We start from the raw sequence: 25,766 nt of genomic DNA, 5'->3' as shown, positions 1-25,766 counted from the left end.
CTCTTGGCATTCGTCACTTTATCTCATCAAGCCTGACAAGAAATAAATTAGAAGCACAGCCGACTCCGGGAAAAGCTGAAGACTCGTGCGTCCTTAGCGGGACACATGACATTAGGCTGACAGTCTCGTTTACCACAAATAGGCCTGTAATTTTATTCCCATGCATTTAAAGACAGATTGCAGTTTAATGCTCATCTTGGTTTAAATAATAAAACAATGGAGGCTTCAAGCTTGACATGATTGAAATTTTCATGAGATTTTCATGTAGATGTGACACATACATAATTCCCAATGAAAGGTTAACATGGTAATTTAACATTTATGTATTTGTATTATCGTATATGTATTTTAAAAAAAACATCTATTTTCCATTTTGAACTAAATGTAACTATATTAATCATACATTTATGACTTTTTTTATCTAGGTTTCCTATATTTGAAAATCTGGATACATGAGATCAAACTTAGACTACATCACAGGTTTCAACAGTTTTTACGTTAACCTTTACTTTGGCCTGTTCAGAGTTGTAGGGGTACTGAAGTGTAAACCAGCTTCTTATGGTCGAAAGGCCGGGTCACCCTGGGTACCCTGCCCTTTAATTGCATGGCAGCTTCAGTCTAAACCTAAAGGCTTTCAGAACCAACTGGCAGCAATGTCCACTTTCAAAAGGACAGGCATACCATTATGTGATGTATCTCTAAAATAAATTAGGCGAAACAGCCGATTGTTTTGTGTCCTGATGTCTTAAAACCTTTTCTGTGTTGCTTATGAAGTTTGCTCATGGTGATGTTTCTCTCTTTAGTTTCTGTTTTGTCTGAGTTGACTGTGCTGCTGTGAAAGCTGTGATGCTCCAAACCAAATCTTGTTATGTATGTAAGATCCTTTGTATGCATAATGACACTTCTGATTCTGAATGTCTAAATCTGTCTTACTGAGTCAGTGTGTTTTGAACAAGAAGAAAAAAAAAAGAAAAAACTTTGACGATTAGGAAAGAAAAAGCCAGTTATTGATTTCCATAGTGCTTTCTTTAGCTACTAATTCAGTTCAGTGAAAAGAACAAAACTGCCCCCTTGGATCTGTTGCTAAAACTTGATAAGATGCAGTACCCTATAGATGCCTGGATCTGGATCTGGATGGAGTGATGTGGTGTTTTTCCTCCCACTGAACTGCAGGTGTCCCTGCTTTTCACCAAGCCCATCAGCTGGAGCTTAAGGAATTGACTATCAGTCTTTCAGCACTTGGGTTTCAACCTATATGTGTCTTCCCCTCTTGTTCTTCCGTGGATCATCTTTTCAGCGAAGCATCCTGGATTCGCTACTATAAAACCTCCTCAAGACCTAATGCCAACAACTTCCTTTAACGACTGACAACGGCAAGCTTCAACAGCTGACAACAGGTCAGAGCTTCAAAGCCTAACCTGTCCGCCCCCCCGACCATTTAGTCCATACCGAAACTGAGCTCTCCTGAACTCAGCTCCCTGATTCCAATCAGTCTACTTCAGAACAGTGAGGTCAGCTGACAGATTCACCCACCTTCAAGATTCACCCGTTTGTTCTCTCAGCTCATCTCTCACCCCATTTCTCGCTGTCTGTGATAAAAAACTCACCTGACTACGACATCTCCATTCCTGTGTCTTTCAGTCAACCAGCATAGCTTTGACCGTTAGCCCTATTTCCATTGCAGCAACTTTTAACCGCCACCTAGGATTTTAAATGCCCTTTTCGCTTTTTATCTCTATTTTACCCAACTGCAATTGCAATTATGACACTCTTTTCCAGATAAAGGGCTGTGCTGTGGGAATAGGATTGCTGAGGTTTAGGGTTATGTGTTGAGCAACGATGTTTGCTGGACCCTTTCCTGGAGTGAAGATGCGAAGAAAATTGTTCTAACGGAAGCAGCAATGGTGGAGGAGAACGGCAAAAAATGTGAAAGCTTGATGCATTACACTTTCGGTGACACAAAACGAACGTTTACACTGCTTTTGAGGTGAGAATGCAGCTGTGTAAAACTCATTTATCTGCTCGGTTTATCAAGATATCTCTTAATTGCCGAATTCTCTCCAATGTTTTTGGAGATGTCTGTTCCCGCTGCGCTTACAGCCAGCTCACTTCGCCAGCTGTCAGCTGACCAGGTGGTTGAGGCGCACTATACCTGGAGGAATTGCCTGATTACTGGCATAATGCTGGCTTCCACCAATGAGTAGAAGTTAAATATAGATCGTATTTAACCAGGTGGTTCATGTTCTTTTTTGTGTTTGATTTGTCATATAGCAAATACGTTTGGCTGAAGTTAAAATATAACTTCGTAACATGAAAGTTTATAACACTTTACAATAAGGCACACCAACACACAAAGGCAGAGAAGTTTTATCCATATCCTGCCACTCCGGAGAAACAGGCCTGCAAAAACAGAACTAAAAATAAGTAATATTTTCTTAAAATGAGTGTATCTGTCCTTGATTTGAGCAGGTAAATAAGATGATCTGCTAATGGAATAAGACTTTTGCACTTAAAATAGGAACAACTCATCTCCATCATCTTATTTCAAGTGCAGGATGTCTAATTATCTTATTTTAGGAGTCAAAATACTCATTTCATTGGCAGATAATGCTATTTATCTGCTCAAATCTAGGACAAAAACACAAATTTTAAGAACATTTTACTTCTTATTTTTAGATCCGTTTTTGCAGTGGAGGACAACGACACAACTGATGGCGTTACATCTCCTTAGCCCCTTTTACACCGCCCTGCAACCCTATTTCCCACCGCCGGACTATTCTACTCCTGTTGGTATGAATAAATGAAAATAAAGCACAGCTTCTTTCTGACTGGGCAATGCGGGGACCACAGTTTGTCGGGGTGGGGGCGGGGGTGTGATAGAAGTGCAGGGTAGATAAGACTGATCTTTAAGAGCTTTATGAATATAATTTTTCCTCAGCCATGGCGAGAATGACGATGATTTTTAAGTAAAGTATCGCAGACTTTTGATCACAGAAAAAATTCTGACACGTCCGAGCAGAATTAAAATAAATAAAAAAAAACAACTTTCTGTGATAAATTAAGGTTATAAAATGGATAGGCTTGTAAACACCTTTGTGGCAGACAGTTTGTTCTTGCTGCACACAACCCTGCCCCCTCAACAAGCCCCAGCAAAGCAGAGCAAAGTACTGCGTCGCTTGAGGGACCAAAGCCCCAGGAAAGTGAAATTAGCTGGGTAAATGTGTATGGAAACGCCACCTGGGATTTGAAAATCCCCAGGCTTGAGTAGCAATGAAAGAAGGGGATAAGGTTAACTACTTAAAGACCAGACCAACCACTGAATGACAGACCTAATATATCATTTGTAGAAGGAAAACATCAAGTTGTTGGCAGCAGAAGCTCAGCCGATGCCCACTCCAGGACGGTGTCCCAGCTAAAAAGAAGGGTAGGCCAAATGTCACTACTATGAAGAGAAAGAGAACAAAAAGCATTGAAATAATAAACAATGCAAAATGGGAGAGTAGTAGGAGAAAGTAGCAGAGTAAGGGAAAGTGCTCATCATGTCCTCTAGCGGCTTAAACCTATAGCAACATAACTACAGAGATAGCTCAGGAAAACCTAAGCCCTAAGCCACTCTAGCTAAACCAACTTTATTTACTTTAAAAACAGGACAAATGACAACAAAGTGCTGAACATAATACATGATATAAAGCAACTCAAGCAAATAAATTGGTCTCTCATGATGGGTCAAAAGCTAATGAAAAGGTTTCTCCAGAGCAGATTTAAAAATGCACAGTGAAGAGGCCTGTCTGACGCACACTGGCAGTGAATCTCAAAGCCTTTGAGCTACCACAGAAAAACCTCTGTCCCCTCTGAGCTTCCGCCACGTCCTTGGCACATCCAGAAGAAGCTGACCTGAGTGAAAGAGAGAGGCAGTGTAATTGTAAAGGCTCAGAGGGGTACGGTGAGGCAAGATGAAATTGAAAAAAAAAATAAAAAATCCTTAAATGAACAGGCAGCCAGTACAATGAGGCTAAAACAGGACTATAAGCTTTATCAAAAAGAAAAGTTTTAAACCCAGTGTGAAAAATAGACAGAGTTTCTACCTCACGGATTAAAACAGAGTTTTTTTTTTCCACAGGAAGAAAACTAAACAACAAAAAGCTCTGCCTCCCATTCTACTTTTAGAAGTTCTGGGAACCTCCAGTGAACCTGCAGCCTGAGAGAGAAGTGCTCTGTTAGGAACTTCCTCATGTTGCTGTTGACGGATGTTATCCAACAAACCTTGGAGCAGGGGTCACCAGCCTTTTTGGAACTGAGAGCTACTTCATTGGTGTTGTGTCATACGAAGGGCTACCAGTACTGACCTTTGAACTAGAAGAGTCAGACAATTGGTTGTCCTGGATTTTATTTCAGGGCATCCTAGTAAATGAGTTTAATACAAATGGGAGCCACATTTTTCAAAATTTCATTCGGAAATTTTCGCATAATTTTCCTTTTCACTTCTACCCGTCAAATAAAATCCCGATAGAGAACATCAAAGTTTGTGGCAGTAATGTGAAAAAGTTAACCAAGTTTGGATACCTTTGCAAGGAACTGTATCTCTCCAGGCATTTGAAAACGCAGCACCATGCCCAGCCTGCCTCTCAATAACAACCTTAAGTCTTCGCAATAGCACCAGATTCAGTGCTTGCTGCCTCAGGCGCCTTATGTTCTCTAACACAACATAAAACAATCAGAGTGGCTGCATCCATCTTATCCCACCTGCAGTGGCTTTTAATGCCCTTTCCCTGAGCTCTGGCGTGCTGATGTAGCTCAAACACACATCCACTCATTTAATTCTTGAGTTCCCCCTTTAGCTACGTTTAACTTTGGTCCCCCCCCCCCCCCAAAATCTTGATGTTAGGTTGCATTGTTGGCCTCAAAAGCTGAGTTGTAGCCATCATCCATGTCAGTCATCTGGATTGAAAAGGGGTACAATAGCCTGCCTGTCAAAAAAAAAAAAAAAAAGACGCCCCTTCCTCATCTGTCTATCCCTGTTTGACCCGGAGTTGCTTTCATCCTCTCTTCCTGAATACACAGTGACTGCTATGATGCTGCTGGGACCCAGCCAGCAGAGGAAGGAGGCTGGTGCTCAGACATCGACTATAAGCTATAAAATCCCTCGCCCTGCTTCAAGTCGTTCTCGTTTGGTTTTTCTCTCTCTCTTTCTCTCTCTGTGTCCCCAGACTCGTAAATGCCCAGGCTTCAGTTTTATAGAAAATACATTTTTTTTTTTGCCGTTACTGCTGCGCTGTTCATTTTCTGGGGGATGCAGGATTACAGGTTATCCCGGCCTTCAGATATACACTAACAGACCAGCATCCCACTGACCCTCCAAAGCCTTCAATTTAGCACAGTTATTTATGGAGCAAGAAGGAACCCCCCCCCGCCCCTCCCTCCCCCCCTCCACCCCCTCCTGCTCTTCTCTGCTCATGGAGCTGGACAGCCACTTCAGATTTTGTTGCCTAAGCTTTTCGCTGCTTGGCGAGCATGGCACTTTCTCTGTGAAGCACAATCCTATTACCCCTCCATGGCCCCATAGTTTGGTGATAAGGGCGGTCTGGCGGAATATATGCAAGACTGGTGGTTCTGAGCCTCCTTTAGCTGCGGTAGGTGGCTTAGCCATGGGAGGAAGGCTCCACGGAGCTTTCACTTGCATCATTTCAGTGGGTCTTAATCTATCTAAAGATGTTTGTTCAGGATGTTTGTTCAAGATGAAATTGCCCAGATGGAAAATAAACCTTAATATGTGTGTCAGACATACAGAGCTATATAGGAATCAATGAAATAAATATTGAGGTTCATCTCTGGTGGTGCAAAATGAAGTCAGTCCATGCAGTTGGTGGCAAATGTGCACTCATTCTGAAATATAATGCTTCCCCTGTTTGAGCTCAGAAAGTGTGTTTAAAAGCTTTTGCTCCTGCTGATGTCAGAACGCTTTGCTTTGCTGAAAACTTAGGAAATGATGTTAAGATCTGATGCAGGTGAGTTGAGGACAGTCGATACCTGGTCCTCTGTGATCATCACAAGGTTCTTTAAGAAGTACTTCACTTATCCTCAGTGGTCTTACCACTGTGATTTACTGTAGTTTTCATGTGTTTGTAAATTCCTTTTCTTTCATTTATATTCTTTATGCCCTCCTACAATAATGATACCCAGTTTCATCCTGAAAGAGTTGTTCATCTTTTATCACAAGGGCTTCTTATAAAATAACCTTTATCATTAAACAGAACCCACCGTATTTCTATCAAGTAAAATGTAGTATTTCAAAGCAGTCTAGTTTTAGAAGAATTTGTCAATAACTGATGCGTTTTCTTCGTCAATTTTCGCTCTTCCATAAACTAAACTCTGTTCATCAGGTATAGATGTAATGTTTAACCCTAGAAAACCCAAAACTAGAACTGTACCATAAGGCTTTTCAAACAGCTTGTTGATTTGATATTTTTAAACAAAACGTGCAACTGTAGCATTTGTTGTTGTGCGGAAGTCTTTTTAATTCAATAAGAAATAAAGAATTATCCAGAAGAGCAAAATTTGCGTGGTCCAAAAATGTAAATAAAATAAAAAATCAGTGCACAGCTTGCAAAAATGTATAACAGGCTATTCATAGTGATGTGTTCATTTAACAATTTTAGGTTATCCCTAACGATCTAAGCATATTTTTACCTTTTACAATGGTTTCAATAATGAAAGAAGGAGCATCTTGGCTGCTGCAGCTGCTAGTGTCTCTATGTTAGGTGATCTGTGCTCAGGTATCCCCAGCAGCTCAAACAGCAGTCAGTTATTGTGCGTACATTAACGTAAAGTGCTTTAAAGTTTGTAAAAGAGAAGAACATTTTCTAGAAGTCTAATTTATGCATAACTAGAACCACATGAAATATGTTATGTAATAACGAGTTGTCCAGCCATCATACTGTTCAGGAAGGAGACGGTTTCTTTGACCCGCAGATAAACACGTTTTGGTGGGAAATGTGCAACCCCAGAACAAAATTGTGAAAGCACCTTGCAAAGATGCTGGCCGAAGCTAGTAACAGATTATTATTATGCACAGTGAAACTAGTCCTTTTAAGCAGGTTCTGTAAGGAAAAAAAAGCATTACTCTAGAGGACAGCTTGCTAATGCAATCAGGGGGAAAATGCCTTAATTTTTAGAGACGGAGCATGTGCTCTGATGAAACTATAATATGCTTGTTTGACCATAATGACTATCTTGATATTTGGAGGAGCAAGAGGAAAGCTTGAGAGCTTGAGAAAACGGTCACATTTTTGCTGCGGGAACCACTGGTGGACATGACAAAAAAACATGGTGTCGTGAGGAAAGACCTTTATGTGCAAATGTTGAAGCAGCATCTCAAGAAATGAGCCAGAAAATGTAAGATTGAGCAGAAATGGGTCTTCAAATGGGCAATGACCCTAAGGTTGCCACCAAATTAGTCAGAAAGTGACTTAAGGACAACAAAGTTAATGTTTTGGAGTGGAGATCATAAAGCTTTTTTTTATGGGACTGATCAGTCCCATAAAAAATGGAATGAATGGAAAAAATGGAGTGAAAAAGCATGTGTGACCAAGGAGGTCTATAAATCTGACTTAATTGCACCAGTTCTGTCAGGAGGAATGGGCCAAAATTACAGAAAACTATGGGGGGAAAACTTGTGGAGGGATAACCAGATTATTATACAAGCCATTTTAAAATACTTCAAGTCATATAGTTATAACGTCAATCCTAGCAATTGCTAGGGGAAATGTATGTAATAACTCAATTTGAAGTAAAAAAAAAAAAAAAAATTGTTAACTGGCCTAAAGCTGGAAAAGTTTTCTCATTTAATGTAATCCAGTCCTTCAGAAAAATAGCTCATGTCTTTCTTTATGTGGTATATCTATCTATCTATCTATCTATCTATCTATCTATCTATCTATCTATCTATCTATCTATCTATCTATCTATCTATCTATCTATCTATCTGTCTGTCTGTCTGTCTGTCTGTCTGTCTGTCTGTCTGTCTGTCTGTCTGTCTGTCTGTCTGTCTGTCTGTCTGTCTGTCTGTCTGTCTGTCTGTCTGTCTGTCTGTATGTATGTATGTATGTATGTATGTATGTATGTATGTATGTATGTATGTGTATGTATATGTATATGTATATATATATATATATATATATATATATATATATATATATATATATATATACATGTATATGTGTGTATGTATGTATGTGTGTGTGTATATATATGTATATATGTATATAATGTTTCAGAGTTTTTTTTTTAATTTATTGATGTGTGTTCACATGGGAAGTTTTTACCTTTGACCTTGCATCCAAGATTCATGTAAGACAGCTTGGGTGTCAGCTGACAGGGTGATTCACTGTGAGAGTGCTGACAGTGCTCTTAACCCGCTCATCAAAGCTCCAGCTTTCCTCTGAACCCCCTCCACCGAGGCCCTAGCGTGAGATTCAGTCCCTCTTCAGCCATGTACATGGTGCCTAATTATGCACTGGCCAGCACGAGCAGCAGAAAGAGCCCCCCGCTGTATGACTGCAGCTCGAACAAAGCTCGAAAAAAAGGGAATGGGAGAAATGGATAATTAGGAATATGGTCCGTTTTTCTTTTCACTTCCACTTCTTTCCTTCTCACACTGCTTCATCTGCATGTTTTAGAAGGTCTGTCCAATTACCGAGGCAGCATCCGCAGCCCCTTCTCCATCCACCACCGGGGGGTAAAGTATTACAGTGTGTGAGGAGAGGAGTAAATGAAGGGGATTCTCAGAACAGTGTGAGTTTAAATTAATTGCTTGAATTAGCTGTGCCACAGGATGGAGCGAAATTGAAAGAGTATCCTTTTTTTAATTTGCTTTGTTCTTACTACTGGGCTTGTGCATGTAAACATGCAATATTTTTCCCAAAAGTGCATCTGATGTGCAACAACATTAAAAGCAGACTGTGGTTTGAATCCAGCCTCCTCTGGGTAGTACCCAGCTGTTTTCCACCACCTCTGGATGAGTCAGGGTCTACAGTAGAGCTCGGTTATCAAAGCTGTGGCAATATTTAGATGGTAAAACAGTAGTTTAGTCTGTTTTTGGCGTATTCTCTGTTAAAAATATCTTTTCCTATATCGGTTAAAATATAGTTAGTTATGTTTTACATTACTGCCTCAAACACATAATTATCATGAGACCCTTTTTATTTCTTTGTGTCCTAGAATGAAATGTAATGGTATATGTTAAAATGACAACACTACTGTTCCTCTAGGGCACATAAAGTTTAACTAACTTCTTACGTTATAACTATACTGTCATTACTTTTCAGGGTTTGTTCTTCCCACCACAGTATTTCTCTTTTTCTTCAATGGCAAATCTTTGTAGCTGTTTTATATATATATATATATATATATATATATATATATATATATATATATATTATATATATATATATATATATATATATATATATATATATATATATGCTGCACATTTGTAACATTTCCCATCCTGAAAAGATGAGTTTAGCCTCTATGTATGATAGACTCTTTCATGATTTTTTTCTTGCAGTTAAAGACTAACTCACCTGAAAATAAAACTTTTTTTGCAAATGAACTATATAAACAGTAGAGAGCCCTCTGGGGGACATGGGGATTTTTTTTCTTTTTGCGTCACCTAGCAATACTTTTGCGTTCCCTCGCAAAAGTTTTCGCGTTCCCTCGCATGTGAATGTTTCCGAAAAGTACATGCCTGCCACCATAGCTTTCTGATGCTCGCGAATGCATTCAGGAGCATGGGACATTAGATTTTTCAGAATAAAAAGCTAGCAGATGTGCATTATCAAAAATTAACATAAATACAATTATAGAGCATTCAGTGTTGTAAGAAAGCCCACACTGTTTCTGGATAAACACATTATTGTATGATTTAAGTTCTGTTCCGTTTTATACCTCTTTCCTTGTAAACTTGAAATGTCCCATGCACATGAATGCACCATAGCTTTCTGACGTTCGCGAATGCATCACACTGGTCTGTGAACGCTGTGCTGTGTAGATGCACGTTTGATCTTCCGCTTAAGACAAAGCTTTGCAGTTTCAAAACTCATGTTGGCTCTCACGGTTTATTGTTGTGTGTGAATGACAAGAGACCACAACAACTAAATCAGCCATACCTCGAGGGAACGCAAAAACCTTTGCGAGGTACCGCAAAAGTATTGCGAGGTAACGCAAAAAAAAAAAAAAATCCCCATGTCCCCTAGAGGGCTCCGTAAAACAGGGCCTAATGGTTCTACTTTATTGAACTTGTTTATTTCTGCAAAATACAGTAATTCTTCAAACTGTCTTAGTGCTACCCTTTTAGGGATTAAAGGTGGCTATTGAATTTTCCTATTGGGTCAAACAATGCATGCTTTTGTCATCACAGCTCCATATTTGGGTATAAAAGCACCTCAGTCAGACGCACAAACCTGTAGTGAGTCAGGGGTCAGAATTGTGAGCATCGCCAGCATTGGTCATAACGTCTTTCAGGTTAGCATATTATTACCAATAAGTTAGCCCACGTTAGCTTTGAACTTTAACACATGTTAGCTAACATCACTTTACCAATCAGAAGAGGGATCCCTTCTGTCCTCCACTGCCTCAGCAGCACCGGCTTCGGGCATCTCTGAGTCAGCACCATGAACTGATAAGGCTCAGCCCCACTGGGCTCCACAAAACCTCCCTCAACCTCTGGGGATGACGGCAGCATAACTACTAGCGTAACTACCAGCGTCACTCTGCTCACTTTCTATGCTTCAGTATGTCAAATTAAGCAAATTGGGGGCATTTTTTCAAAATTTATCAGGGGATGGGGATATACTGTTACATTGGGTTGAGTTACACTTTAAAGAACAAGGTATTGGGGACGAGCCAATCCTGTACCAATAATGGATCTGATAATGATGGCTACCAGTCCAGACGACATGGTTCTGTATTGGTGCAAGGGCTATAATTATTGGATGCTAATCTAATAAAACATACATCATAATCTCCTGAATTCTATTATAAATAGATGGTTGTAGTCGAGCTGCCCAGTATATCAAATGGCAATCATCACTGCAATATGTATGAGCAAAATCACAATGGCAGAAGGTGAGGCAGATGCAATATTATATGTTGTTATATTTCAAATGTCAGGGATTCATGTTCTGTATGCCAGTAATGTGTTCAGATAGCTGGATGGAGTCCTAATGCCCTTAATCCCCAACCTGGTGTGTTTGTTTAATGGCTGAGATGCTAAAGCTAGAGAGTGGCGGAGACATCCTGTATTCTTGATGAAAGGGAAAAAGTCAGGTGTCAATTAATTGGAATTGGTATTTTCATTGGGTTTTTCAGCCAGTGTAGTTTTAGTTACATATGTTTCTTGTGTCCTAAACTCCTGGTTAAATTTTGTTGTTAATGAGCAACTAAAGACTTTAACAGGAATGTCATAGTTTGAGTTCCTGCCTTAGTTTAGTTTCTGTTTTGGGTTCTTTCTAGTTTGGTTTCTATTATAGCTTGTGTCCTGTTTTGGTCTTAGTTCAGGTTCTGTCTTAGTTTTGGTTTATGTCATAGTTTGGGTTTTGTTTTGTTTTGATTTTGTATTTTGATTTTGTTTAAGTAATCAGTTCACTTGGTAATCACATCCCTTCTCTGTCTCCAGCCTTTAATCTGTCACCTCAGTTCACCTGCCAGCTATCTGCCGGCTCACCTCACCACCTAATCTGTTTGCTTGTCACACTTCTGTCTAGTCAACAGCCAATCAGTTCGGTTCATTTCAGTCACCACCTTCCCTCCGATTATTCTGACCTGCCTCCTCTAGTCTTCACTCCTGTTCACCTGCTCACTCACCTATTTATTCCTGCTTCACTGCCTTTGGTGAGTTTTGTCTTGCTCTCTTTTTTTGACCTGTCTATACTACCTGATTGCCTCCAGATTCTGAGACAGCCTGACCCCCGAACCTGTTTTTCCTGCCTGATCTGACTGCCTGCCTGTTTTGCCTGACCTGGTTTTGTTTTTGGATTTTCTGAGTTTGCCTTATCCCATCCTGTTTAACCTGCTTGTTTGTGTACCGTCCTGGACTGTTTTTGACCTCCGATTCAGCCTGTCCTCATCCAGCCTGTCAGCTATATTGTGTACCGACCTTGGACTGTTATTCTGACCACCGAGCCTGCCTGTCCCTGTCTTGCCAGTCTGATAATAATAAAACGTCTTTTAAACATACTTCCTGCTTGTTGGCTTGAATACTGAGTCCACCTGTTCAGTTTATTACAAGGAAGGCTAAGAGGAGTGCAAAAAGTTGCTTTATTTGATCATATTTAGCTATTAACTTCTTTCTACCACACATGTTTAGGATTTGGACATGGTGGAGGTCTGTTTAAAGAGTCTGGCAGAAGAGTATCTACAATCTAGAAATTATGCCAAGAGATTGTTGTCAGTTAGCTAACTTCTTATACAAAAACAGTTTAACAACATTTTCTTCTTTGTTTTTCTATAATAGTAAAATCTTTTTTGTTGACCTATTTGGTATGACTTCTGCTTATGTTATATTATATATTATGAAGTTCTGTAGGAACATTGAATGTACTTTTAAATAGTACCAAGATAATATGTTTACACTGTAGATTTGGAAAGTGTCACAGCGTTTGAAAAGAAGAAATTATGGGAAATTTTTTTTCCCTCCTTCTAAACTATTAATTTCAACAAGGCTTTTTAGACATTACCTTGAAATGTTCAACAAATTATGCCTGGTTTGTGCTTAGAATAAATGTTACTATGCTAAATGCTAAGCGGTAGTTATTATAAAGTGTTACCAATGTAGTTAGAATTGTCCTTGTATTCAGCCAAAACCCAGTTAAGTACCATTTAATGAGTGGATAGAGAAAAATTTGAGTAATTCTATTCAATTTAATTTTATTTATATAGCGCCAATTCACAACACATGTCATCTTAAGGCACTTTACAAAGTTAAATTGAATCAAATAATACAGATTGGTTAAAAAGGTTCCTCTCTAAGGAAACCCAGCAGATTGCATCAAGTCTTGACAAGCAGCATTCACTCCTCCTGAAAGAGCGTAGAGCCACAGGGACAGTCGTCTGCATTGTTGATGGCTTTGCAGCAATCCCTCATACTGAGCATGCATGAAGGAAAATCCCCTTTAACAGGAAGAAACCTCCAGCAGTGTAAACAATGTAGTTTAATTGTAAAATTGACATGAGTAATTTACAATGTTTTTGGATGGGATGCTGACCTTGAGCTGTTTACATATTGGATTAATTGATCTATTTCTAGAGATACTTGAAAACATTACTTGGCAAACTATTCAGTTTGATTCAAAACATTTTTGTCACCTTCAGGTAAATTTAACATAACTTTGTCTGACTTAAAGTTCAACAATAAACCCCGGTAATGTTGTTATCAGCAGTAGAAAAGAATTGATAATGGATTATATTCATTATTTTTTTTTTTTCATTCTCAATGGGAATCGCAAACTGCACAAGGAAATTAACGAGATACAGCAGCTGCAGGCTCGCTCATAGTAACATTTCTTCCATTAAAGAGCGAATTTGCGGCGGGATGTAGCGGCTCTTCAGACCATTTAATTAATGTTTTCCGCTCAAAAAAGGACACCGAGTTACATCCTTACATTTAGCCGCTCTGCAGCTGAGAAGAATTGGAAATCTAAAATTAAAAGGATATGCAAAGTATGTTTGCTAAATCTTTTAAACATGAATGCAACTGGAAATATTGGCAGAAACTGCAGCTGTGCTCCTCGCAATGTCTGTGGTGTACTCACATAAGCTTAGACAACACCAAGACCAAAGCGATGCGTTTCCTGGATTTGAAAATCTCGGTATCAGCAAGATAACCAGGATTGGGGCTTCTCTATATAAAAACATGATGACTCCTGACCAATTAGCATATAAGAGTTTTTGTCTAACTTAAAGTTAGAACATCTGGAATCACTGCCTATTTTTCCCAGTTTCTCTTTGTTTGGGCCCAAACTACCAGACAGCAGTTAAAGCCTCTGTTGCTAATCTCCTCCCTATTGACGGCAGGGACCACCCCAAACCCCACCCCCACCCCAGCCTCGCTTAGCTGCTCACTTTCGGCGAGCATTTGGACATATGAATTCACTCTATAGCTGCAGTAATTGTAAATCGGACACATTCAAGCCTTGTGTCAAACTGCGCTTGTTATACCTCAGCAAATTCGCCATCACTTTATCATTCTGTTGATCACATAATTCTCCCTTGTCCATCATTTATCACAGAAAATTGCTTTGAAATCCCCAAACCCACAGTGAATCCACGCACAGAAACCACTGAGACCTACATCACGGGTCTCAATGAATAGGAATTGATAACATTATGAAGGTTTCATTTCAAGCATGCAGTCTCGCTGTTTTTTTTTTTCTGCTTCCCCAGCATCGATGCACGTACACCACAGACAAATCTCCTAAATCCCATGTGAGAAATTTCATTCTCGCTCCGCCATAAGTCATGAAGCGTCCTCAGAATATGAAATCAGCCGGTGGATATGAAAACAAAATTGCCTATGTGTGGCTATACAAGGCCATTAAAAGCATATTGTGGTCATGGGAGGAGTTAGCATGGTTACAGGGTCATGGTGGAGGCCAAACTAATTCACTTTGGTTTGAATGTTGCCTTGAAATCATCTACTGGGTTAGGAACGTAATATATTCCTTAACAAGCAGCACTGTGGAGGAAATAATGTCCTCCATTGAATCTAATGTAAACTAATTTCTAATTAATCTCTAATATATATGTTAGTAGAGTGGATGTCTGAGTTTTGTGCCTTTAATCCAAACGATATACCCGAAGAGAAAGTTATTATTAGGGCAAGTAAGCAGATTAACAAAGCACCATATTAACCTTCAGGTACATCTAATTGATAGGAAATTTAACTCTCAGTGAAGTTAGATCAATATATCGACCTGGCCTGGTTTACAACGTCTAATCCTGCAAATCTTCTTGAGAACCTGTGCCGCTGCATTGAATGTCTGGGCAACCAAACGACCTAGAGAGCATTGCTTAAGCATAATTCATGTAATGCACCTTCCAGTGTCCGCATTCATTTCCATTCACGTCTTTTAATTTTTCAGGATCAATTAACCTTTTCTCAGCCTTGTTGCCAGGGTGTGGTGCATGAATGTTATACCCACACATGTTTATATGCTGACTGGCATTTGTGTCCACGACTACTTTGATGTATACAGACGTTTTTATTGATTATCTAAATCTGAATAGTAATTACACACAGTAATAGGTCAACCTCCAAAGATATTGATAACAGCTGAATCAGCCAAAGAGAAATCCAATACAGCCCAGAGAAGGTGAACTGCATTGCAAAAGTGTACACAACCATTCTCAGATCTTCTGAATCTTACAACCACAAACTTCAGTGTATTTAATTTGGAATTTATGTGACAGAACAACATAAAGTAGTACACGATTTTCAAGTGGGAGGAATAGGATATGTGGTTTTAAACCTTTTTTTCCCCCCAATTAAAATATGGAAAGTGGAGCATGCATTTGCATTAAGCCTCCCAGTCAATACCGCAATTCTGTTGGGATATGTCTCTACCAGCTTCCCACATCTAGAGACTAAACTATTTATCAATCCTTCACAAAATATCCCAAGCTCTGCCAGACTGATTGGCGATCATGTGAACATTAAATTATTTAGGTCTGGACTTTGACTGGGCCACTCAAATAAATTAATATGCTTTGATTCAAACCTTTCCATTGTAGCTCTAGCTGTTTGTTTAAGATTAGTGTTTTGGTTTTTTTTGGAAGGTGAACCACTGTCTCTCTCTTGAAGCTTTTTCACCCTCTTTATGCGCTTAATTTGCCTCAGAAGACATAACTAACGAGTCGCAGATCACTTCATCGCCGCCTTTTTGCGTTTCCCTCTTATTGGACGGTGGGAAAACAACATGAACGCTTGCACAATAGCCATTGTTAAACATATAAATGTAGCCATGTTGAGCCTCAGAATGCATTTTAAAGTCATATTTTATTGACAGATCTTTGTCGTTTTTGAAGCCGTGCTGAACTTTCCAACTGAACGTGAAACGTTGAACCACAGCAGGAGGCGATCCTTCATTGCTGGTTTAGCCACTATGGCTACTGTTGTTAAAACAGCAACATTAACGCTGGTTTAGGCGGTATTTTGTGCAAATAGACAGAGCAGAAACATCCCAGCTGATGAACACCGAAAGGTAGCACCTGTATGATTGTCTAAATGTTACATAAATAATAGCTGCAGTCAAAGTATGAAGGTTTACTCAATGTTGCTGCGAGTAGCAGCCATCATGAATACCGAAGTCAGTTACCATCCGGTTGCACCGATTTTCCGACTTGTAATGCCGACTTTAGGGGCCGTTCCAGTTGAAATTTCCGACTTGGAGGCCGAGAATTCCAACTACTGAGGACAAATGGAACGCACCATCTGTAACAGGTTTTTCGTCAGGACTGGCCTTCACTGTGTCTGGTAAAGACAGGAATCCCCACGGAATGATGCTGCCAACACTATGTTTCACTGTAGAGGATCAGTTTTCGGTTTGCATGCATCATTTCCTCATCAATTTATATGTTACTTTGTGTTGGTCCTTTCCAACAATCCTTAGAAAATACACTAAAGTCTGTGGTCGTAACGTGACAAAATGGAAAAAGGGACAGCTCCCCCCACCCATTTTTTTCACCTGTAACGTCCCATTTTATCAAAAATCTGTAAATCCATTTCTCTAAATCACATTATTTTTTTTCTCTATTCATCCACTTACTCCTTCAAAAACACCATTTGAATCTCTGAGCTTCTAACTCCACTCATTATTTCTAGACAGTGAAGCTGCCCTGAAGCCTCCTGTCGGTCCTTTCAATCACAGGCTACTGTGCCACTTGTCATCTGCAGTCAGGCCTGTTATTGAAAGCCATCCCTCGGGCCACCTCTTTGTCTTTAGTGGCTCCATTAAATTAGAGTGACACCTGGCATGGATTCTCAGCTGCAATGGGCCTTCTTTTTTTATCCAATCCCTTTTATCAGCTTAATAGAGCACTGATGAAATATTACTAAACCAAAGCTCTCTCTGTGCACCGATGAACTCTGTGCAGCGCTGAAAGAAACAAGTCATCGGTGCATGAGACTTTATTGATATAGCAAATTATAAGGATGCATTCACACAGTAATGAATAACATCAGAAAAAAAAAGAAGACCAAAGTCCTCACATATTGCAGTCACTGGATAAATTGCATAAGCTCTTTAATGACATTAAATGTGGTTAGTGACTCATGCATGCAGCGAAGTGGTGAGTGGTGATATTTCTAACCTTTACAAGGCAAAATGCCTAATGTTTGCTTTTGTCCCCGCAAACGGAGCGCCGCTTTTGGACTAATCTTTTGTTGGTGGTTGATAGTTGTGTTTTAAACTTTGACATACATAATACATTTTGTGCGGCTTTGTTATGCAAAAGAAGCATGATGAAAAGTGTTTCTTCTCTGAGTAATGGGATTCCAGCTGCTCCTCTTCCTGTTTGTTGCTGGAGGTGCAGAAAATCCCCTCCTCTCCCACCTCTTGAGCTCTGACATATTTGTGATATCTCGTGTCGACGAAAGGGAGACTAAAGGAGAGATGCCGGGAGAAGAGGGCGGAAAGTAGTTAAGGTAATGTGATAATTGATATAGAAACTACAAAATATGTCCTCGTCAATGAAACGCATTGTTAAATATGCAAAAATCTATTAGTTATTCATATAATCTGCTGTGCTGAAGCGCATTTCCTGATCCTGCACTTTTCCACCGCATTAAACTTCTCCATTGTTCCGTCTTTATTCACAAATGCTAATTCTGCAAAAACTGCAAGCCATTCTTTTCAAGCAGAGGATGCTTGGGAGATGCTCCGCTCTTGCTCTGCTTGCTTTAGTACTGCCTTAGGTGACAACATAATAATTGATAGTCCAAGATGTTATGGTAAAATGAGATGCATTACTCATTGCGTTAAAATGATGTCTCTCTTGTCACTTTTTGTTGCCTCAGGGGGAGTGAGATCTTCTATTACATAAATGAGAATATCAACATCATTCTTCCTCTTTTGCTGCTCTCAAAACAACTGTCTTACTTAGCAAAAGTAAATTCCCTTTTATCACATGAAAAAATGCAAACAGTTGATGTGACAATATTAGCTCAAGAAATGGACCGAAACATGTAACTCTCACTGTTGTCACTGATGTTATACATATGCGGACGCATTTGTTGCCACCCCTGGTAAAGGTGTGGCAACAAAATAAATGTATCTGTTGTTGTTTATTGTGCCTAATCTCACAAAATTGTCAAAAAATCACATCTTTATTTGGAGTAAATTTATTTAATATGGATTAAAAAAATCTGATAACTAGCTCAAGTTTCCGAGTTTTTGCACACGTCTGCCCCCTTTGGCGATAAGTTGAAATGACACCAGTGTTTTGCACTTGCATGGTAGAAGAGGAAAAGCATCTGCTGCTGCGACTGCACGGGTCTTTTGTTTAGAGGCGTAAGGTCTTCTGAGGTAAGAAAGTTATAAACGTTGAAGTTAGTCCGTATTCGCTCGCTAATGCATCGATTACGGTGGAGACCCAACAAAGTACCCAGGTGAACGAGAGCGCGCAGTGCGTCTAACTCACATGCACGCCCAGAAGATTCGACCCAAATCACATGAATTCTCATGAACTGACTAATCCAGCCTATAGAGGCAACTGCAGTAATTAGAGGATAACTCATTTTACACGCCGGGCAATTGAAAGGACATATATGGGAAAGAAAATGTATATTATTTACCTTCAAAACTTGCGCAATGCACCTTTAACAAAAATTTTGGTAAAATTATGTATACCCTTAATACTCCCTTTACAATTAATGCAACTGAAGCATTTTTTATTTATTTATTTATTTATTGTTCATAATCTATGACTGAATTGATATTACAAATAGGTCAATGTTTTTAAAAGGGCTTCACCTGATCTCCATAGCAAGTGTTAGATTGTATCTACATGCCAACAGGAAGTGATGCCCTGAAAAAGTGTTTTCTGTTCTACCATTAGAAATGTAAATGTGGGGTACAATAAAATACTACTTTAACTTGAACTATGTGCCTTGGTCATTTGAGTCTAAGATTGAGCTTGCTTAAGATCTTAGCATGAGATTTTCCCACAACAATTAAAGATGAATTTATTTTAAGTTTATTTTATATATCTTTCCTGAATTTTTAGGGGTCTGTCTTTGAATGTTTACTCAGTTGTTTTTCTTTCATCAGCGAAAATATTTATCAGATCAATTTAAAAAACCTTCAGACATTTTCCCTGAAACGACATCAGTTGAGACTGGCAACTATACCCAGACGTTTGTCTCTTTCATAAACCTGTGAATTGTCTCACAAAGCATATGCTCCACTTTCCTTGATTAAATACATAAAGCTAGTCCCATAGTCCCTCACCTGTGCAGTAACATCACTGCCTGCCAGAATAAACACATAAACTCAGTTATATAGACAATGGATCTGTTTGGACTGGCTGCTTTATGTGGAAGTCTGATGCTCTCTTTATCTCTTTTTGAACCATAGTTACACATTTTATGGGCCTGACACTGTTAGGGGTTGCATTTATCAAAGCTGTCCAGAGGTTTTCTCCTGTTCGACACACACAGACTACACAGTGTGTAGTCTGTGCTGAAGAATACAAACACTCATAATCAACAGGGAAACTTTTACAAACAAGACACATTTATTCATCTCATGTCCTGGGATTATTTCCAGCAGCTCAGAGTGAAGAAGAAAAAAAAAAAACCCTGCTATCTGAAAGGGAAGAGAAACTAAGGAGAAGGTAATGCATGGCAAAGCTTAAATTGAGGCCATTATTGAGGGCAGGCAGTGAATAGTTTGGGGATTGACTAAAGAAAGCATAGGCAGAAAAGATTTTTAGTTGGGTCAAATGAACACTGTTTCTTAAAAGATGCGTTCAATCATCTGATCTTTCAGTTAGAAATTTGCCGCTTGTATTTGATCATTTATCATTTAATGTTTTGCACTTCCTACTCCAGATTTATGTTCTTCTTGTTAAAATCAATTAATGTTATCACTGCTTGGAGATGACGAGAAAAAAAGGGAGACACAGAAAATTAAAGATGCTTCGGGGCAAGGGTACCTTCTCTGAAAAAAAACAAAAAACAAATAGTGTACGAAGGACAATGACACTGTGCAGGATGGAGACAACTAAAATCGGAACCACTCAGCCAGGTGTACCTTCTATTGAAGAGAATAACGAAGGGTGCACACAGTCAGTGGTGCTTAAAGATCATTCACTAGCCTCTTCCAGTTCAGAGACATGGCTATAAAACAGAACTAATCGGTAAGGGGTACTTTCTATGTAACAGAAAATCAAATCGAGAACATAGTTTATTGCAGCGGCGGCTCTAACGACAGCTTCATCCAGAAGAGGAACCCAGTTAAACACACAAGCACTGGGTCAAAAGTACTTTCAATGAGCATGAGAAACAAATGGAATACACGCGGTCAGTGACAACAATTCCTTTGACAATGGCTACCTGCAGAAAAGAGACAGCTTAACACAGAAGCGCTGACCTAGGAATACTTTCTGTCAATGACTATGGAGAAGAAAACCCAAGGAACACAGTTAAGCAGAGACATCTGGCACTAGCTACTCTATTTGGCTTAATTGTAAGGAAGAGGTCTTTGCTGACATCAAACTTAGCGCTAGTCTGACAATGAAGCTTGCAATTAACCGCTGAGCTTTGGGCCGATTGCTCGAATGTAGCGATGGTAAATGGAGGTACTTTACTCCCAGACCCTCTTTGTTCGAGCGCTGAATTTTTCGCTTCAAAGTCACAACGAACTGCGTAGCAGCGGCTCCAGTGGTTAGCTTTGGGCCACAGTTGCCTAGGTAATGCTGTTTTGAACAGTGTTAATTGCACAGAGAGACACGGAGAGTGGTTTTTCCCTGTGGTAAGCAGGACATTAAAAAGGGCAGAAGAACAGGAGATAACGCTCCACTTCTTAAATTAGGCCACAAAAGCAGGCTGTTTGAGCTCGGTCACATTCTAAAGAACTCTCGTTGTTATCATTTGACTACATCTGTTTTTATTCTCCCTATTATAATTTATACAGAAATTGGCAGCGTCGGGAAAGTGTTAAGTCCCATGAAGGTTAAGCTGAGGGAAAACTCGCTGTTTTTTTTTGTGTATTTATGAGTAGGAAATGCTGCGCTGGCTCCCAGAGAGGCTGAAACATTTTTATTTGGGTTGACAAAAGAAACACCTTTTTGGGCAGAATAGCGCATCTATTGATTACCAGCCTTGCAGCTGCAAAGTGACAAGATTTAGCAGATAATGACTACATTTTGAAACCTATTATTTTTCACAATAACTACTCAACACATTTGTATTCACATGTATACAAATGTAGACCGAATCTAATCGCGACAAATCTGTCAATCTGCATTTCCTTTGTGCCAGCAGGAAATAATTAAACCGAAAACGGCAGATATCCTGAATGGATGCGCATAAAGTGAGAAACCCAAGGGTTTGCGCCTTCTCCATCCCCGTATTACACCCTACTGCATGTTAAAACACCATTACAACCCCCCCTCACCCCTCAACGCATCCCCAAAGCTACACACGGAGAGATGGAGCGAGAGCATGTGTACAAATGAATCAGTGCTGTTTGTTGTAGTGTTTCAGTCTGGAGCTGTTTCAAGCAGCTTATTTGAGAGAGCCGTGGATCATGTTTAGAAAGCTTGCTCTCATTATATCAGACCCTGGGGAAAGAAGGGGGCCCTCTTTCACCATACTATCAAAGCCACAGAGCTGCTTTAGAGGACATGCTTCAGTATGAATAGAGGCTCTGGAGTACATAGAAAAAGTAGCATGCTCAGCCCTCATCTGCCCGTGCTGTGGGAAGCCGCCAGCGTCCAAGGTTTTGATCAGGCCTTACAGTAATGGCTGTGGGTGACAGGTATGCCATTCTATAAATGTAGGACTAAATAGCTTGATTAGCATAATGCATCAGCAACATATTTTGCTTCCACTGCATATGAAGCTACTATTTCTTTTTGTTTTGTGCCTGACCGCAAAATTTTTTTGGGTCCTGTTTCATTTGACAAAAAAACCCGATTATGTAAACAGGGTATTTATCTCTGCGCGACTGGGAATATGATATGATTTAGTTGTGCCGTGTTGTCTGCATTTTCCTCCAGGTTTGAATAAAATTTGCAGCTCTCTTTATCAGCCAAAAGTGTTTTTTTTTCTTCTTCTTCTTCAGTAATCAAAATTTACCTGATACGCACAGCACTTACTTCCCAGAAATGTGAGCCACTTGGACCCACAAGGAGTAGATGAACGTTGCTAAAAAACCGTCGACATCTGCGTCTGTCTTTGCCAATTGCAGCCAGATATACATACACTGTATTTTTTATTAGATTTTTTTACTTTAAGTACCATTAAGTTTGCACACAGGTACTCAGTATTTGGTAAAATTTCCTTTTAACAGTATAATTTCAGTCAAACATTTTGAGTTTCCCTCAACAAGCTGCTCACAGTTTGCATGAGGTTTTGCCCGTTCCTCCTGACAGAACTGGTGTAACCGAGTCAAGTTTCTAGGCCGCCTTGCTTACACGCCTTTTCCGATCTGTCTGCAAATTTTTGAGGCCACTGCAAGACACTGAATGGTTTCAAGGTTGTGAAACTGTCGTCTAGACTGATTGGAGAGCCTCAACAATCACTCATCCCTGTATAGCAGGCAGGGACAGCAGATGGCCACTTCTGTTTCAATGGTGCATCGCCACGTTATTCAACTTTTAAAAAAAATATATACATGCATCAGTAGCTCATTCTGGTTGCATACAAAAAAAAATTTATAAACGGTTTTCACGTCCTACTTCTATTAGTTGTTATTTTGGTGTTTTATGCTTTGTTCTTGCCCAATTTGTTAGTAAATAAAGCCTTTCGTGTTTATTTATAACTACGAAAGTGCGCGTGCGCAGCAGGGGATAAGACGTGGAAGCGGCTAACAGCTATTAGCATCTCCCAGCGAAACAATAAAGAATGGTCCACGAACCAGAGAAAAATGACGCAAAAATATATGATTCCAAGAGGGAAAAGACTGGAATGTCTCTGAGAATACAGTCTGAACGTCGGCGTTCACTGAAGCAGACGATAAACCTGCCGAGGCTCAAATGTGACCACAGAGTTGATTGACGTGAGTAAATGTTCTGATATGAGGCTCTTAAAGTTGCTGTAGATCGTTTTATTCAATTGATAATGGTCGGTCTTTGATCACGCCGAACTGCCGCTTTACTGTGAGGCATTGCAGAGGGTCAGTTTCGATCCGGCAGTATTTTCAAGTGATTTATTAATTAAGCAAACCGGCATTATGATAGTTCTGCCATACTGCTGGTAAACGGCACCGCACCTGTTTACATCTGGTCTATATTTAGCCTCAAAAAGGGCCATCAAAACATTATCAGGATGGATGCTTGGTGTATGTAACCTTATTTTATCACGATCAAACGGTTTTTGGTCTTTTTTAAGCATATAACGTGGCTATATACCTTAAAACAATGACTTTCATCCCCTTCACAGCAAGTTTCAGCTTCTTTGCCCTGGAAAAAAAAAAACAGTTTTGCTGCAACTGCTGTTACTGAAATGAACATGCTGAAATAAAACAGCCATTCTCATTGGATTTTATTTGTTTTAAAAATTGTGTCATTTCTAGATTATTATTTTTTTTGTGTGGTTTTTACTCATTGGTTTTTAAAAATTTATTTATCGTGTATTTACCCTATTTTTACATCTTGCTCTCCTTTTTCTGTGTCCTGATTTGATTTGATTTGATTTGTGAAGCCTGGGGACCTGTAAGCACTATTATATTTAATTGAAAGGTTCTGGTTTTGTTAAAACTTTTGCATGACTTTTAATAATGTAACATTGAACCTTCTTACCCTTAATTCACTTCTACATTTTAAGGTATCAGGGTTATTGTCCATTTGGAAGCCCTATCAAGCTTGTACAGGAGTGCATTTGCAAACTAATCCGGCTGATTATGTTGCATTCGGATTAATTGTTGACTTTTTCTCCGTGCTTCCTCTTATCTTCAGGTAGCATGTTAAGAGTCTTTTGTTCTGAGATTGATTTGCACATTCTGCACCAAAAACACACTTGTCTTTTGGACATTGAACTGGACATTGTCATATTGTTTATACTTGCGTATAATTCGAACAGATAAACGTGTCATCTATCCAACATCTGGAAATTGTGCATAAAGGTGAACCAAACTTATGAGGGTCCACAGTTCTCTTCCCGACGTCTTCCCTGACCTCTTTTGATTTTTACCATAATGTCACACAAGATGAGATGCTGCCATAACATAGACGTGTGCCTCCATTTAACTCAAAAGTTGTGATTTATTAGGAGCCTACAAAGCCATAACATAAATACCGCAGCTTCCCCTAATTATTTACATGCACAGTAATCTTAGAGCATTAAACTACCAAATTTAAAGAAAATATATATCGTTCTCATTATTCTGCATTTTAGCAAATATAATATTTGGTGTTTTGTAATGTCAGAATAAGTTAAATACCTGGTTTCATCTGTAAATGGTTGGAAAGAGAAAAAAATAGCAGTCACTTCCAAAATGGACCGTCCATCTGAGTTTTGTGACTTTACTCCTTGTTTGACTTACAGCCAGCAGTGCCAACAGCCAGCTGGTGCATTAAGGGTTTTGGGGTCCGTCACATCTGTTGGCGATTTATCACCTCTTCCGAATAAAATCAACTTAAAAAAACTGGCAAAGTAGTTTCTGCTGTTCATGTTTGATGAAATGTAACCTGTGCTTTTAACTTTGTTGTCATCACCACTGATAAAGGCAAGGCCAGTTTATTATTTGTATAGCACATTCCAGTAACAAGACAATTCAAAGTGCAAACCCGTCACTTGACAGGAATTCAATCATTTTTTGTATCCAGATGTGGTGAAGATGACTTGCTGAAGTCAAAACTGAGCATCGGAGGGAGAAGAAACAAGATTTAATTGGATTTTAAACTTGGAGGGATTCTTTGGGCCAGACAGGCTGGCCTGAATCTTACAGAACCTGCTAATCTACTGGGTGTGCATGAGAACGTCCTGTTAACATCAGAAGTACGAGGAGAAAGGACAGACTAATGACGGAGAAGCAACACAACCTCAAATGACCACCTGTTACTACCAAGGTATGCAGAACGTAATCTCAGAATTAACAACACGTTCACCTCTGAAGCAGCTTGACCACAGCAGTAGGAGGCTGCACCAGGTGATGCGCCTGGCAGGTCAGAATGGAGAAAAATGGGTCTGCCATTTGCACAGACTGCAAAATTGGAAGATGACAGATTGGAAAAATATTACTGAGTCTGGGTCTCAGCTACTATATTCAGATGGTAGGTTTAGATTTATGGGTCACAGATCAAATCAGGCTTCTGGCACACTATTTTTAAAACTCTAAAACCATGGTCAGGTTTGCATTGGGTGGTTATTTGCACAGACTACAATCATTATTTAAAGAGGAATAGAGGTAGGATGTGGAGCAACACAGATAACCTCCCCGTATGAAACGTGTAGAAAGGAACATTAAGAAGTAGTTCTTGTCATAATAATTGGTAGAAAATTAAGGCTGTTTAGAAATCAGTACAATATTCTACAAACAAAAGGCCAT

The 25,766-nt window shown here is 39.5% G+C and overlaps 1 long non-coding RNA gene across 1 annotated transcript in view; it reads left to right on the top strand.

The window, feature by feature from the left end:
* Positions 1–25,250, top strand: part of LOC118557073 — a 97,104-nt gene extending 71,854 nt beyond the window's left edge. Inside the window, exon 3 of the long non-coding RNA XR_004927566.1 lies at positions 25,045–25,250. This is a non-coding gene — a long non-coding RNA (uncharacterized LOC118557073). The remainder of the gene's footprint in view (positions 1–25,044) is intronic.
* Positions 25,251–25,766: the final 516 nt, after the last annotated feature.

Source organism: Fundulus heteroclitus, chromosome 22, assembly GCF_011125445.2.
Source record: "Fundulus heteroclitus isolate FHET01 chromosome 22, MU-UCD_Fhet_4.1, whole genome shotgun sequence".
Taxonomy (NCBI): Eukaryota; Metazoa; Chordata; class Actinopteri; order Cyprinodontiformes; family Fundulidae; genus Fundulus; species Fundulus heteroclitus.
Note: the sequence above shows the minus strand (reverse complement) of the source record. Positions and strands in the feature narration are given on the sequence as shown.